General features: G+C 43.3%; 1 protein-coding gene across 3 annotated transcripts in view; it reads right to left on the minus strand.

Annotated features, from left to right (window-relative positions):
- NTNG1 (netrin G1) overlaps nt 1–15291 on the minus strand; it is an 800162-nt gene that overhangs the window by 450143 nt on the left and 334728 nt on the right. The window lies entirely within an intron of this gene.

Below are 15291 nucleotides of genomic sequence, written 5' to 3' on the forward strand. Positions count from 1 at the left end.
TAAAAGCTATCTGTAGGTGAGACCTCAAAATGAGGCAGTATCCCTGTGACCACTGCATCATTCATTTTCTTGCTTTATATTGTGAGTCAGTGAAAATGCTTGTGAACATTTTCCAGAAAAATAAAAAAGATCATCAAACTTCTATGTACAAGCTCAACCAGTGCCACCGGATGGAACAAAGGTCATCCTTGATAAAGAGCAATTGGACTTTATAATTAATGCTATAGATGCCAAGTTCGACATACTGGTTAAACCCCTTTTGACCAAACTCACTACAATTACCGATGAAGTAGCCAGATTGGGAGGCATCTTGGACTCTTTTCTCAAGGCAAGACCCGTAACGAATACTAGCGCTAATACCCTGGTGCCTGATGAGTTACCTTTAATCTCATCTAATACCGTTGTATCGTTGACTGGGAGTGGAAGTTCTGATTGCAGACCAGGGAATGCTCCTGGAATCCTATCTGTAGTCCCCAATATGTCATCTCAGCGGCTGGACTCCTCTAAACCACCCCCTAATACTGAATCAGGGAAACCGATGGGCCATAACGCAAATACCTACAGCCATAGTAACCCTCAACCGGACCTGCCACCTACTTGTGCTCCCTTTGTAGCCGTTCTGACGAATGTCCCCCTTGTTAAGAGGCTTGGTGGTAATCCTGTAAACGGAGAATCCCACTCGTCATTAAAGAATAAGACTGTGGATTGGCTCCACCGACAGTGTGACTTCCCTGTAGCCCTATCTAGGGATATACTAAGTACCAGGAGAACCAACTGGGTTGGCAAATCACGTAAGACCTGTGAAGGTGACTGTATAGTCATTAATTTTCGCAACCCTCAACTTGCCTCTACAGTATTAATCAAAGCCGCTTCTCTCCCTGTGAGTGATCAGGGTATTTCTTTGCGGCCCCTTGGGTACTTCTATAGAGATCTTGCTACTCAACCTGCTGATGAGCACCACTGGCGCAGGCCTAGAGTTCAGAATTTGTGTGCTGCCCCTGCTATCCCTACGTTTAACAGATTCCAACCATTAAGTGGGCTTGATTGCAATGATTGACTGGAGCCCCTCACAGATGATGTAGGGATCGAGGACTTGGCTTTGGTTAAGAAGAGCTCTAGTACGGCCCCTAGGATATTAACTAGTATTACCACTGGTATTGGTGTAAGCCATCTAGACTCTATTGTGGCTCATGATCGCGATAGACCAGTAAATGCTGGAAGGGTCAGGTCTGCATTGAACACCCTTATCCACCCAGCTAATTCTGGCTCGTGTTTTATTGCCTGTTGGAATGTCGCGGGACTATCACATAAGGACGAATGTTTAGGTTGGTTTGACTTTATCAATCTTTTTAATATTATATGCTTTCAGGAAACCTGGAGTCTGGACCCCATTAATTATAACGGCTTTGTTTCATATCAATTACCGGCTGTGGCTTCAAATTCGGGAAGAGCCAAGGGTGGCCTTCTGACATTGATTTCTGTTGATGTTCCACTTACTGTAAAGAAACATGTCCTGGTGGGGGTCCATTCCCAGATTCTATGGCTTTGTAAGGAGCAGGATAGAAATATCCTTTTAATTAATTTTTATAATAATGTTTTTGATAACACTAGGCAACAGGTAGTATATGCCTTGGAGGCCGCTTTGGCAAAAATTGTAACGGGTAATGATACTGCTTTTGATTTTATTTGGATGGGGGATTTTAATACTTCTGCCTGTTCATCCTCTGCCCATAGGGTCTGTGGATTTGTACATTGTCGGGGTGAGGGAGTCGCCCATTTCCCCCCTAATCCGTCTGGGGACTCATTAAACAAAATCCTGATGACATATGACATGGAGATCTTGGGGAACGGGAGGGGCGCTTCTGGTGAAATCCTCCCCACCTTTAAGGGTAGGAATGCTAACACGGTTATTGACTTTATTTGTACCTCTTCCAGCCTTAACCCTTGGTGTTCAGCCCCCTTGGTAGTAGACAACTTAATTAGTGACCATAACTGCCTGACCATGGAGACGGTGCTTTGGAAGGCCAATTTAGGCCCTAAACCATGTATTGTTGATAACATTGAACCACATCGATCCAATGGAATCAGAATTAGGTGGAAGGGGGATAAGGCAGATCTTTTGTCTAACTCCATTATTGTAAATTGTTTAAAGGAAATTGATGCTATTTTAGTGAGTAATGAACTGACAGATGTAATCTTGTATAAATTTGTTGATATCAATCATTGCATTGAAGCTAAATTTACCAAGCAACTTAAGGGCAATCTAAATCGGCATAGGGGGTGGTTTGACCATGCCAGTACTGCCGCCCTTAAGAGCCTCAAAGAGGCATTGGCAGCTAAACAAAGGGATACAACCCTTATTAGGCACCTTAGGGCCATCTACCGGGCAGCAGTATCAGAAAGAAAGGCAGAACTTAAGCGAGAGGCATGGGACAAGTTAGACCAGGCCGCCGAAACCTCTGATTCCTCTCTATTTTGGGCCACTGTCAACAGCCCTTTTTTAAGGAACGAGGATACACCTGTTCTGTCGGCAAACGTCAGTGCGGAAAGTTGGGTCCTTCACTTTTCTTTGAGTTTTGACTCAGATAAACATATGGACATAGGAGGAGGGGTCTGGCCAATCATCCCCTTAGATATTTCCCCAACCGAGGTCAAGAAATGTATCATCGCAAGCAAAGGAGGGAAGGCTCAGGGGCCTGACGGGGTGCCGGTTGATGTTTATAAAAAAGAACCGGAGATCTGGGGCCCGTTACTGACCAAAGTATTTAACGCTGCTGTTAGTTACGGTGCCCCGCCTACATGGAAGTAATCCATTATTATTCCTATTTATAAGAAGGGGGAGAAGAGGGATGCTAAGAACTATCGCCCTATCTCCCTCTTAGATTCCTCCGTGAAAATTATGAGCCGGGTACTTCTTGTTAGATTAGAAGAATGGGCTGAAACAAATAACATCTTGGCTAATTCCCAATATGGATTCAGGAAGGGTCGAGGCACAGTAGAACAGTGTCTCAACCTAGAACTACTTATTGGGAAATACACCATGGCCAAGAAAGGTTCCCTTTTCCTCTGCTTTGCAGATTTAAGTAGTGCCTTCGATATGGTTAACCATAAGATTTTATGGGAGATACTACTTGAAATGGGGGCACCGGAGGGTATTGTTTATTTCTTGGCCAGACTCTATGCCAATCTTAGTTCTAGTGTCCGATATGGCCCAGGTGGGGAATGTACTCCAAAGTTTTCTGTTAAGCGTGGTATTAGGCAGGGGTGTGTGCTTGCTCCCCTGCTTTTCACACTTTTTATCAATGAGGTTGACTCTGTTTTAAGGACTGTGGCGGCAGATGCCCCAAATATACTTGAGTTCCATATCCCAGTCTTATTATATGCGGACGACGCCGTTCTTCTTTCCAGGACCCCTGTCGGCCTCCAACGCCTCATGGACAGGTTTTCCCTGTTCATTGGGGAAAGGAAACTGGTGATCAATAAATCAAAGACATTTGTCATGGAATGTGGCAAGGGCCGTAAAAAACCGCATCCCTTTTTTATTGAAGGGCATAGGGTCCAGACGGTTGATACTTTTAACTATCTGGGTATCACCTTCTCCAAGACAGGTAGCTGGTCCAGCGAAGTCACCCACGTTAGAGCAAGAATGGCGAAATGTGCTCACGGGGTGTTCACGTTCGCCTCTAAGATAGGGGACAGGCGGATTGGGCATATGCTGAAAATCTACCAGATGAGGTGTCTTTCAATCGCCCTTTATGGAGCAGGTGTCTGGGGGCATGTTTCGGTTGGGAGTCTACAAGTGGAGGAAAATCTGTTTTTAAAAAGGCTACTCTGCTTGCCTATCTCAGCATCCACGCATCTGGTGCATAGGGAACTCGAAATACACTATCTTTCGGACTCTGTCGCCCATAGACCTCTACTGCTATGGCGTGCCATCTGGGCAAAGGAGGAGACTTCCTTGAATAGAGCCATCATCAAGGACTGTCTGTCCCTAGACAATCATTTAAAGATCCCTTGGGTAAAATTTGTTATGAGCAGTTACAAGGAAATATATGGTCTTAACTTATATGAGGATTGTTATGCTGCCAATAGTTTGACCAAAAGTGAACTGAAATCTGTTTGTATGTCTCTAAAGTATGAGCAACGTTTGAAGGCCAGTAGCAACCTATCCACCTGTATGCTCTATGACAGCCGTTGTGAGTTGTTAGGTTACCAACCATATCTGAGCTTTGTTACTAGACCCTCCCACAGGTTCGTTCTAACTAGACTGCGCTTTGGGATTGCCCACCATTTAGTGGCGTTTCCCAATACCAAAAAATACCCAATTGGTCCTTGCCCTTGTGATGGCACTACTGCTCAAAGCACTATGCACTTTTTATTGTTCTGCCCACTATATGGTAATTACCGCATTGACCTTTTAAAACCTATCTTTAAAAAATTTGGTGTTAGAACTGTTAAAGATGCCATGAAACTGATATTTAATCCTCCACCTGATGTTTGCTTTTTTACTGCTACATTTCTTCTCAAAGCTATCAAGGCAAGGCCTAGTATTATTTTTTAAATTTTTTATTCTGCTGTATTTTAATCACTTGTCTGTTTTAGTCGTATAAATGAAGTTTTATGATTTATTTTTTGTTACCTGCTTATGTTTATTATTGATGTTTTATAATGTATGATCTGCTTTTATGGACTTTTGTCAAGCTCCGACTAAAGCTTTATGAATTGAACTGTATAGAATTTGAAATAAGGCAACTTACAACACAAAACCTTGGTTGAATAAAAGACACTCATTGCTAAGTTTATTTGCACTATGTTTTGTTGTTTGAAACATTGTGTCATTTCCAGCTGAAAAGAGGAAAGAGCATGATATCCCAATTTAAAAGCAGAACATTAGTTTGGAAAGAAACAGTAATATGGTCAAAGGACACCTTGTACCTGTTGAGCCCAAGGGATGTAGCAAAATCTGTCTTTGTGTACAATGTTATCTAGTTGAAAGTGTATAATTCATAATGAAACAATGTGATACTCTTATTGCAGTGTCATGGTTACAATGCCTACTATGTGATATAATGAATTGGCCACTGTTAGAAACAGTCTTAAAAAGTTGGGAGAGGGTACTCCTACCGATTCAGTAAACAAAATCTGCTTAAGGCACAACACAGTTGTAAGGGAATCTTTTTTTCACCCAAATAGCAATGGAGCACGTAGATGGGGATTTCAAAGAGAAATGCATGATAAGTTCAAGCAAAGCCAAAGAAATTTAGCCATGAAAACAACATAATAAAACTCCTAAATCTATTTAGAAAAGTAAGATTTTTTTAAAGAATACAAAAGACACCAAAATTATCAAAATTTGATAATGGGGCAGGAAAAAATCATTTTTAAACTTTTGAGGTAAAAAGCACCTAGAAACTACAAAGCGTCAATCAGGAGTCAGTTTGTGTTTAACCAGAGCCTGGGCATGATTTGAAGCTGATCGTAATGGAGAGGAGGCCAGTTAGGACAACTGAGTCACACCGGTAATAGTTTTAAACTTCTACCTTAGACTACTTTTTGAGTTCTATATGCTCCAAAGGGGCAAGGTAAGAAGGTAAAACCGCAAGGGCTCCTCAAAGTCTGACACGTAGTCATAGAACTTGTGCTGATGCTTTCAGTTGTGGCATCAAAAGTTCCAAATGTGTCATAGCTGAATTCTGCAGTGGTCAAGGGTGAATCACCACTGGCGTAGATTTGTCGCCGTGCTTTGGTCTCAGGTTCTACCTTTGAAAAGAGGCAGATTTTGGTAATTTTTCAGTGGGGCAAGGCTGAAAGCTGTAGCCATGGTGTGCTCTCAAAGAACAGATAACATCATTGTGAGGTCTTGCCAAAGCTTTTTCTTTGTGACAAAAAGTACAAAGTTTGACAGACCTACATTTCTAGCTCATGGTGCACATGCAGTAGGGGAGCCTCAGCACCTTGTTCCAGTTTTCTCCAACTGCATTCGTCCTGGTCATTCCAACAGTCTGCAGGTTCCCAGCACAGGTTTTTAAGCACCACATCTCTCTTCAGCTAAGTGGTCTGTTGGGTTTGGTTTACATTGGCCATATGGGCCTTTGTAGAGTCAGAAGTCCTTCTGCTTGTTATGTCCATGTAGCAGGTTGCTGGACACCAGCCACTAGAGTAATGGAGAGCAGTTACCATTCTTGGGTGTCTCAGGGGTCAGAAGTCCTTTGGTCTTCTTTCTTCCAGCAGCCAGGAAGGAGCCTTCTTCCTTTAACATGTTTATATCCTGGTCCAGGAATATTCTGAGTAGATGAAGGTGGTGATGAGGAGCAGTAGCCAATGATTGGATAATTATTTCCTACAATGAATTCTAACTACTTTCCTACCTTCTTCTTCAGCAATCTCAGGTTTTTGCAAGCCCTATTAGAGCCTTGTCCCTCCTACTCACCACTCCTTCATTAGAGCAAAGACAGCCAGTTCTCTGATAGTGGGAGAACTGTTTTTCTCTGCTGCTGTGAGCACAGACAGTAATTTTGGGATGCCTCTAGGACTCAATGGTTGCAGTTACTGAAAGCCCCTTTTGGGATCTCCATTTTAAAGGAAGAGCTGTAAAAACTGAGTTGTCAACAGTTCCTTTTTGTTAAGTAGCCAGCCAAGTTAAGTATTCAGTCTCTGGAGCATGCCTTGAGGCAAAACAGTTCTTTTTTTTAAACTTTATTGATCAACTGTTTATAGGCCTTATAGAAGTCTCGGGTGAAACCATCTAAGCCCTGTGCCCAACAGCCGCTCAAATTCTCTATAGCCTGGGAGATCTCCTCACATGTGATCAGGGAGGCCAAAAGCTACTGCTGGCCAGTCTCGAGCCACACCATGGCAATTTCAGTCAGATAATCAGCCAGCACTTCCTCACCGCTGCTCGGGTGAGCTGTGTAAAGTGACTTATAATAGAAAATTCTGTGAGAAGAGCAGAGGCATCAGTAATTTCCATACCATCCGGACGACACAGGTGTGTTATGTATGTAGCGTGGTATGGGGGCCAGAGTATTTGCACCAAGGTCTGGCCAAGGCGCTGTCCCTCTCCGTACAGACGCACCAGTGCATATTTTCCAAGATATGCGATCGCGCTCTGAGGAAGGTCATGAAAATCATGTAATAACTTCGACCAATCATGTAACTGAGAGTCAGGGGTTGCGTCCCTACTGGCAGAATCCAAGAGCCAAAGCCCATCTTACACCCCAGGGAGATCAGCTTGAATACTGCGATGTACCCCTGTGTGCTTTTAAATGCATATCGCATGCATATAGGCCTTGAAGGCTTCCCACAGTAAAGAGGGGCTGTCCACAGAGCCAGTGTTGGGGGAGAAAAATTCGACAATGGTCTCCCGCACCTCGGATTGGAAAACTGTGTTATATAGCACAGGGGTGGGGAAGCACCATTGTTGAAACTCCGGGACAGACGCAGGTATGTTTAGTGTGATCACCATGAGAGCATGAATGGACAGTTTACAAGGGAAGTGAGCAATAGTGTGCAGCCACAGAAGTGCATTTGGGGACATATACCAATGTTCGGCACTTGTTATTCATTGAGTGGGGCAGAGTAAAAGGTGTTGTCCCTCTGTGTTGGAAACTGGTGGTGCCATGCGTCTGACAGGTGGAAAGTGCTGAGGAGGTCTGTAAGGTCCTGCATGGAATGAGGCTTTGAAATCGTAGTAGACCCAGTAGAATCAAGCTCCGACTGTCGAGTGAGATTTAGGTCCCCACCCATGAGAATATAATCCTCCTGGAATTGGCCAATTTGTGATGAGTGGTCGGTAAAAAAGTCAGGAGAGTCTCTGTTTGGTGCATAGACATTTACAAACAGTATTGTGCAGCTCGCAAACTCGCCCATCATCAACAGGTAGCGATTGGCTGGGTCTGCGACTGTCTGTCGGAGCTGGAAGGGGACATTGCTATGTTTTTGGATACAAGTCCCACGTGAGTAGGAGCTATAGTGAGAAAAATATCGATGTGCTCCCCAGATAGTGGCATATCAGCAATCTGAACTGGGAGCTAGGTGTGTCTCCTGTAGGAAGGCCACCTGGATACCGTGCTGGTACAGGAAAGCAAGGACTTGCTTCTTTTTGTGGGGGTTATTCAAACCCCAGATATTCCATGACATGCAGGAGAGTGTGAAAGTTTTGTCTCTACCAACTGCTCGGCATAGCGCAGAAATCTGACATTACTTTAACAGGGTGTGTAAAGATAAACCTGATGTGTACCATGAAAGTAAAAAGGCCTCAACAAAAAGCTGTTTAACAAAACAATTCCTAGTACCCCCTCACCCATCCCAGCAGAAACAGAAGCTGGAGATCCCAATAATCCCAAAAAAGAAATTCAGCTACAAACATAGTGGTGTACACCATTGACAATGCTCGGAAGAGTGGGCCCTTAAGACAGCAGTTGCATATTAGTAACAGTTAATGAGCAAAAAAATAAGCAGAGCACAAACAGCTGGTATAATACAAATCAAACAATTTGTTCCAATGACGTGCTGCCCAAACAGGTATGGTGAGAAGAAGTATTTGCCAGTCAACAATGGAAAATACCCCAAGGATCTTTACAATGTGTGAGTTTCTGGCAAATTGGATGTCAAGCCCCTGGGTAGAGGTACGCTGGGACTCGCGCCAGCTGAAGACTTGCTGGGTTAGTGCTGTTTACAAAATTTGTTGGCATCTGCAGGAGTTTTGAAAACATAGTGTCAACCGTTTAGCTCCACCCGAAGCCGTGCAGGATAGATCATCCCGTACTTGAGGCCCAGTTTTAGAAGAAAACGTTTAGCAAATTTGCGGTGGGCCTCCCGCACCATCGGAGTGTGGTCCGGATATAATGAAATTGTAGATCCCTGATGTTGGAGGGACCCCTTCTCGAGGGCCAGGCGCAGGGTGGTATCACGGTCTAATTTGCTGGGATGGGTCTCCCAGAACCAGTCAAGGCCCAAGTGTCCGCTGGGCTCTCTCAATCATACAGTTAACTGAAAAAGATTTTCAGTCAAAAGGTTCCACCAGTAGCTGTTCCACAAAAGCGTCCATCCATCCTGTGTTGATAGATTCAGGAATGCCAGCTATATTGATGTTAGTTTAGCGGGACCTCACCTCCAGGTCTTCATTCTTAGCCACTACAGTTTTGAGGAGGCTTTCCACCCACTCAAGATGCTTCGCAGTGTCTGCATTGCCATCATCAATGTCCGAGATTAGTTGCTCAGTGCCGTCGAGTCTCACCCTATGGTGATCCAGGCGTTTGGACATGGCATCGAAGCCCCACACTAGAGCAGCAAATCTGGTGTCAATGGACTTAAAGCCGGTGGCAGCTCGGCCATAATGGCAGCCATACCGTCCAATGGAGGATTTGACATTGCAGAATCTGAAACACTAGTGGACTAGTGGACTCTGAGGGCGAACGCTGGTGGCGTGGGTTCCTCGCAGGCTCTAAGGTAAGTTGTTTCTGCTTGGGGTCGCCTCATCCTATTGTAACATATACGCCACTCCCAACATGAGAGTGATGCTAAGTTCTACCGTGACAGCTGGAAGGCAGCCAGGAATGGCCGAGTACGATCCAGTTGTGCAGAGTATCAATAGAGAAGACAGCTAGTAGCAGTACTGGTAACAAAAAGGCCCAGTAGACGATGGCCCTCTGGAGTCTACAAATGATATGCCAGAATTATCACAGTATAAACAGATCTCCAAAGGCCTTTTGAGAGAATTAAGCGCACAGCAGGTCTGCCAGTGTCCCTGGAAGCAGGAGCTTGAGTGTCAGACAATAAATTGATCCCAAATCATGTAGCCACAGTTAACACCAAGTGGTGCCACAGTCCATATGCTAATAACAGGTTTGCCCAAGCCTCCGAGGGTATATTGGGTTTTCCCTACGTTTGTACTATACAGTCCATATGCATCACAGAAACAGGAGTAGAGGGCAGCCAGCTGGGCATGAGAGAAGGCAGGCGAGAAGCAAGGGAGGATTCGAGATAAATTAACAGGAGCACGGTTATCTCTGTGTGGTTACCACCAGATGCCACAGAGGATAAATCAAAGTAATGGATGGGACAACTGCACGCAGCAGAAGATGAGAATGCAGCAATTAAAGCGGCTGCTCATTCGACCAGCGCCGCACCTCACCTTCTCATCAGGCCACCCTCCGCATGGTGCAGCCCAAGCAGGCAGTGGCTAGCCCCCAGGAGCTGGCCGTCTAGGCCGATGGGGATGGGTGCAGTCAATTGCCAGACATGGAAGCGGAGGCATGCAGCACCGCAGCAGGCCACGCGCCTGGGCGCCCATGCCGCAGCCAGGTGAGTTTGTCGGTGGCTCAGGCTCCTAGCGATAAGTGCAACATTTGTCTGGGTCCTCAGTTGAATCCGGAGCCCAATCCAGGAATCCAAATAGGTGCTCAGGCCCGAGCATTAAGCGCACCACGACCCCGCTTTCAGGCTTACCTGTGGGCCCTATCCCTATGGGGCCTGTGAGGGCCGCGTCAGGCTGTGGTGCAGGGCCGCCTACCGAGCAGCAGAGCGATGGCAGAATCCGGTTGCTGCCACTCAGGCACGGCATCCCAGGCCCGGGGCCACCCTGTCCAGATCCCGCACTACAGCTTGAAAGATGTTTTGCTCACTAAGGTGGAGTTTTCCAGGCTGTGCTCAGAGAGCTTCAATGCCATGAGGCCATCTTGGTTGCCGGTTTGGCCACGCCTGAGGCAAAATAGTTCTTAAAGTGGAGAGGTGTGGCTCACTGGTTAGAGGCGGCAGATCCGCAAGCAGAGAATCGGCCAGGGACCTGGGTTCAATTCCCGACGCGGCAGGGTCGTGGACCAGGGTCAAAACGGACTCGATAATTCTCGCCTCGGTACCTACTCTAACCAGGAACACACTCGGCAACTCTGGGCATTAGCTTGCCTCATCTCCACAACGGCCCCCCACATTCGCCGGGGATGCCTGGTTTCACCTTGGAGATACCCAGGAGGGACCATCTCACAGGGATAGCCAGGACGGGTTCCCCAGCGGTCTACAGCGCCACGACGCCTCAGGGCAGCAGTGCGCTTTACAAGACACATACATTTAAATCAGTGTATTCTCAGGCAGACAATGTTCACTTTTACAAAGTTACTTACCAATAAAGTTACCAAAAATCTATTTTTACAATTTAATTACATTTTTCTAACTAAGTGAAAATTACTTTTATTGACAACTCCATCCAAGATAGGATAAAATGATTTTATTTATCACTAGGACTGTTATTTGAAAATACAACTTTATGTACACAGTGACAGACAGATTTTCTTTAATTGTTCACTACAGAGGCATACATTTCACAATATCTGTTATCCCCCAATGTTTATGGTAAGAACTCAGACTGCATGTTTACAAGTCCCACTTTAAGGATGACAGCTAATATATCTAAGCTACTTTTTCTACATGGCAATCCTTGACACGTGTCACTGCAGTACCTTTATACTGTAGATCTACCATAGCACAATGGTACTGGCTGGAGCCATATATTTTTGCTTTATACGCATGTGTAGTAAATACAAACTGCAGGACCCTTATTTCATTTAAATTAGAAGCCACAGAAACATTGTCTGTGCCACTGTATGGCCTTACTGGAAGGATAAAAAGCCCAATAGAGTGAAACCCATTTAAAAGTACAGTTTTAGGAAGATAGCACATGTGGTGTGGTGCTAAAAGGCAGTGTCACAGTTCAGAGAGTCAGTATAGGAGTAAATATAGGATCCCAAAAATGTGAGAAATCTTTGGTGAGCATGCAGCACAGATTGGACTGCTAACAGTCATTTTTCAATCGATGATGGATGAGGGGTTTTATTTGGAAAAAGTTGTTTGTCCATAGTTTGGTTTCTTTTTAAATTATGTTTATTTGCTGCCCTCAGGAATGTTATCTATTCCTTATGATTTAAAAGGAATTTGGACACGTTTTTATGATTAGTTATTTAAATTTGACAAAACAAGCAGAATTATACATTTTGTATTTTTTATAAATTAAGTTAATTTTTCGCCAAGGCACTCAACATGAATGACACCAAAGCATACCTTTAATTTAATATACTATACAAGATGACCATTGGCATCTTGTTAAGTGTTTCAATACATATATTCAAGTAGGTTTCTGCTGCTCAAATGCACTTATGAAGTAGTATTGACAATTTGACCATCCATGGAAATGTCAGCATTCAAATAAAAAGGTATATGATTTAATCTATAGAGAATACTCCTAAATTACATACCCATGATGGTAATGAGGTAACAATTTATTCAGAAAGCCTCTAAGCCAAGGAACCAATGGCAAAAATGATTAGTCTCTTGCCAATGAAGAAGGAGTCTGTTTAGGAAGCTGATCAATAATGCATATAATCAATGATGTAGTTTTTTTTAATTATATTTGTTTTTATTGAGTTTTACAGAAAAGAAGTGAAGTAAACAAAGTACAACATAAAAGTTAAAGTTGCAGGTACCAGATTCCCATTAGAGTTAGATTTGAAACAATTTTTTAGGTTAGTAGTGACATTATTGTGATGGTTATCTCTGGCCCTCCCCCAATTCTCCCTGCGTGAACCCAACCCCTCCACCCAACAGTAACGAATCACATCAGATAGTTCCCCACATCATTTCTAAACAATCGGTTTGAATCCAACTGAGGGGCACCAGTTCAATCCATGCAATGTCATCCCATGTATTTCTCCACAAAGGTTTACTCTTTTATGGATGTTGTAGACTATTCTGATTCTTTCCTGGTCACCCCCTCCCTTGTGTGCCATGTTAGGGTGTGTGTGGGTTCAGGGCCCCTGTCATCAACTCTGTAATTTACATGAAGAATTACTAACTTAATACACTTGGACTGATTTCAATGATGTATTTGAGTTTCATTGTAGTAATCCAATGAATTTAAAAAAGCGTGCTACCACTTTCATCTCCCGTCTTACTAATTATGTTTCGGTGCAATTGCAATTATTTAAGAGTTACTTCTGAGCGATCATACATCATTCCAGCTATTTTTTAAAGTAGAACATTCAAGTGTGTAATGATCATGTTTGGCCAAATTTAAGAGTAAGTTATGAAACTGTCATTTAGCAGTTTAAAGAACAAGCATAGATTTGGGCTACAAAGCACTGCGCTGGTAGAGATTTTGCACTACGTGGAAATTGTTGTGTATTGAGCTGATAAAGACGGCATCACCATCTGTTTCTGTAAGACTTGAAAATATGTGTATTGTTCATCTCTTTAATAGTGACTGGTGAAACATTGGTGTCAACAAGTATGGTGGGTGCCTTCATAGTTAAACTTGCAAAAATAAGTTTAATCACTCATCTACATTTAAGGGGCTCAACATCAATGTAGTAAAAATGTTATGAACTAGTCAGACAAAAAATGCATCTTATCACTAGCCACACTAGTCCGTTGTGGGTGTGGTTTAAATTTGATTTAACATATTTGCAGTGAAACATTTTACTTTCTGGATAAACATGAAGTAACACTTTTTTCGGCTCTTATAATTGAAAACACTGTACTTACTCTAAAAAGTTGTATTTGTAGTGTTCTCCAGACTAAATATGTGTTCACTGTTGCTCATCTCTGCACCACAGGAGAATAATGTACCATCAGTGTCCAGGACGTTAGGGACAACATTTTGCTCTGCTGTCAAAAATGTATCTCCAAAAAAATGTACAGTTATCAGGCAGATGTTTATGACCACCAGAATAAAGATCAACCTGATTAAATGCCTGGCAGTTCAGGCTGGACTTTTCATGATGGAGCATGACCAAGGCTAATTTGGATATGGTTGGTCCATGTCTGTGGTTGCACAATGAGCAAGAAATAATGGTTTGGAATGCGGCCCGAGTAATTACTTAAAGCTGAGATTAATTCAAACATTGCTGCACCCATCATCTTTCTTTCTGACTTAACAAAATCATCCTTCATCAACCCCTGACATATGTCCAAAACAAAGTTAAATACACCAATGTACGGATGCTTTGAAGTGCAAGACATTGACTGGCACCCAACAAAACATCTTAATGAATACAAAGATTAACAATTGACTAAAAGGATGAACAAGGGACCAGATGTACTAGGAATGTTTATAGTCGCAAATACTTCAGTGTTTGCAACCATAAAAGTATTTTTTCCGATATGCTTGACACATTTCAAAATTTTATAAAGGCTTTGAATGAAGGTGCCTTTTTCAATAGGAAGGTATCCGTATATTTCATCATCGCGACGGAAGGAAGATGTGACGACAAGGAGGTGACTATTTTAGATGCTTGGTTTGAACTGGGTAAAAAATATTTACACAGCAACTGCTCGAAGTGGAACTAGTGCATTTTAATATATATTTTTGAAGAGAATTTTTTTTCTTTTTGCTACAGCACTGTTTTTTCGAAAACTTAGAGTTGCATAAACTTAATTGAGATCAGTATTTTTAAATATTTCTCAAATTTTTCCGCTACCACCTTTGCCAGCCTCTTCATTTCTCCTGTTTCTCTTTGTCTACATCATAAATGTTCTACCTTCTCTTCATTCTATTAAAGAAATCTTGAGATTGATGTGTGTACAACTATGCACTACTTTCACTCTGTCAATACATGACATGCCCTCATATGTTGCTACTTCCTTGCCTTTGTCCATCCCACTTTATCGTTCCCTCATCAATTGCACGTCCTTTAAGCCTCCTCCTCACCGTCGCCTCCACCCATTACTTTCTTCACCTAGTTGGACAAATCTTCATTTAAACCATGTATGATTACCTCATTGCCACCAATACTCACAATGGTGCTCTGTGAGCTTCTATAATCTCCTTCTCTACCCCATTTTCTTCCTCCCTCTATATTCACACCTTCCCCCTGTAAGACCAAGTCCTGCAACTAACTATTCTTCTCCCTCATACTTTCCATTTTATCTATCACCTTCTGTGCCAAGGCATATGTGCCCGCTACTGGATGGTTCTCAGCAGCCCTTATCCTGCACTGTGACATCCCCAATGCTCCGATCGGTTTCCAGCACCCTATATCAATGTGTTATGCAATTAAAGAAAAAAACGCAGAAACATCCTAAGACTCTTTTTGGATCTGGGGGGACTATCCAACACAGAGCAAATGTTTTGATGATTGGTTCCACACCCACCTGCTCTACATCAGTCCCTTTTAAAAGCATAGCTAGGCTGGCTGGATAAGGTGTGAATGGAGTTCCAGTACCTTTATCACCTCCAGGACTAAGAGGAGGGATAGCTTGTGTGAGCAGGCAGTATAGAGAGGAGACAGGGAGTGTGAAGGA

Source organism: Triturus cristatus, chromosome 4_2 (assembly GCF_964204655.1).
Source record: "Triturus cristatus chromosome 4_2, aTriCri1.1, whole genome shotgun sequence".
Lineage (NCBI taxonomy): Eukaryota > Metazoa > Chordata > Amphibia > Caudata > Salamandridae > Triturus > Triturus cristatus.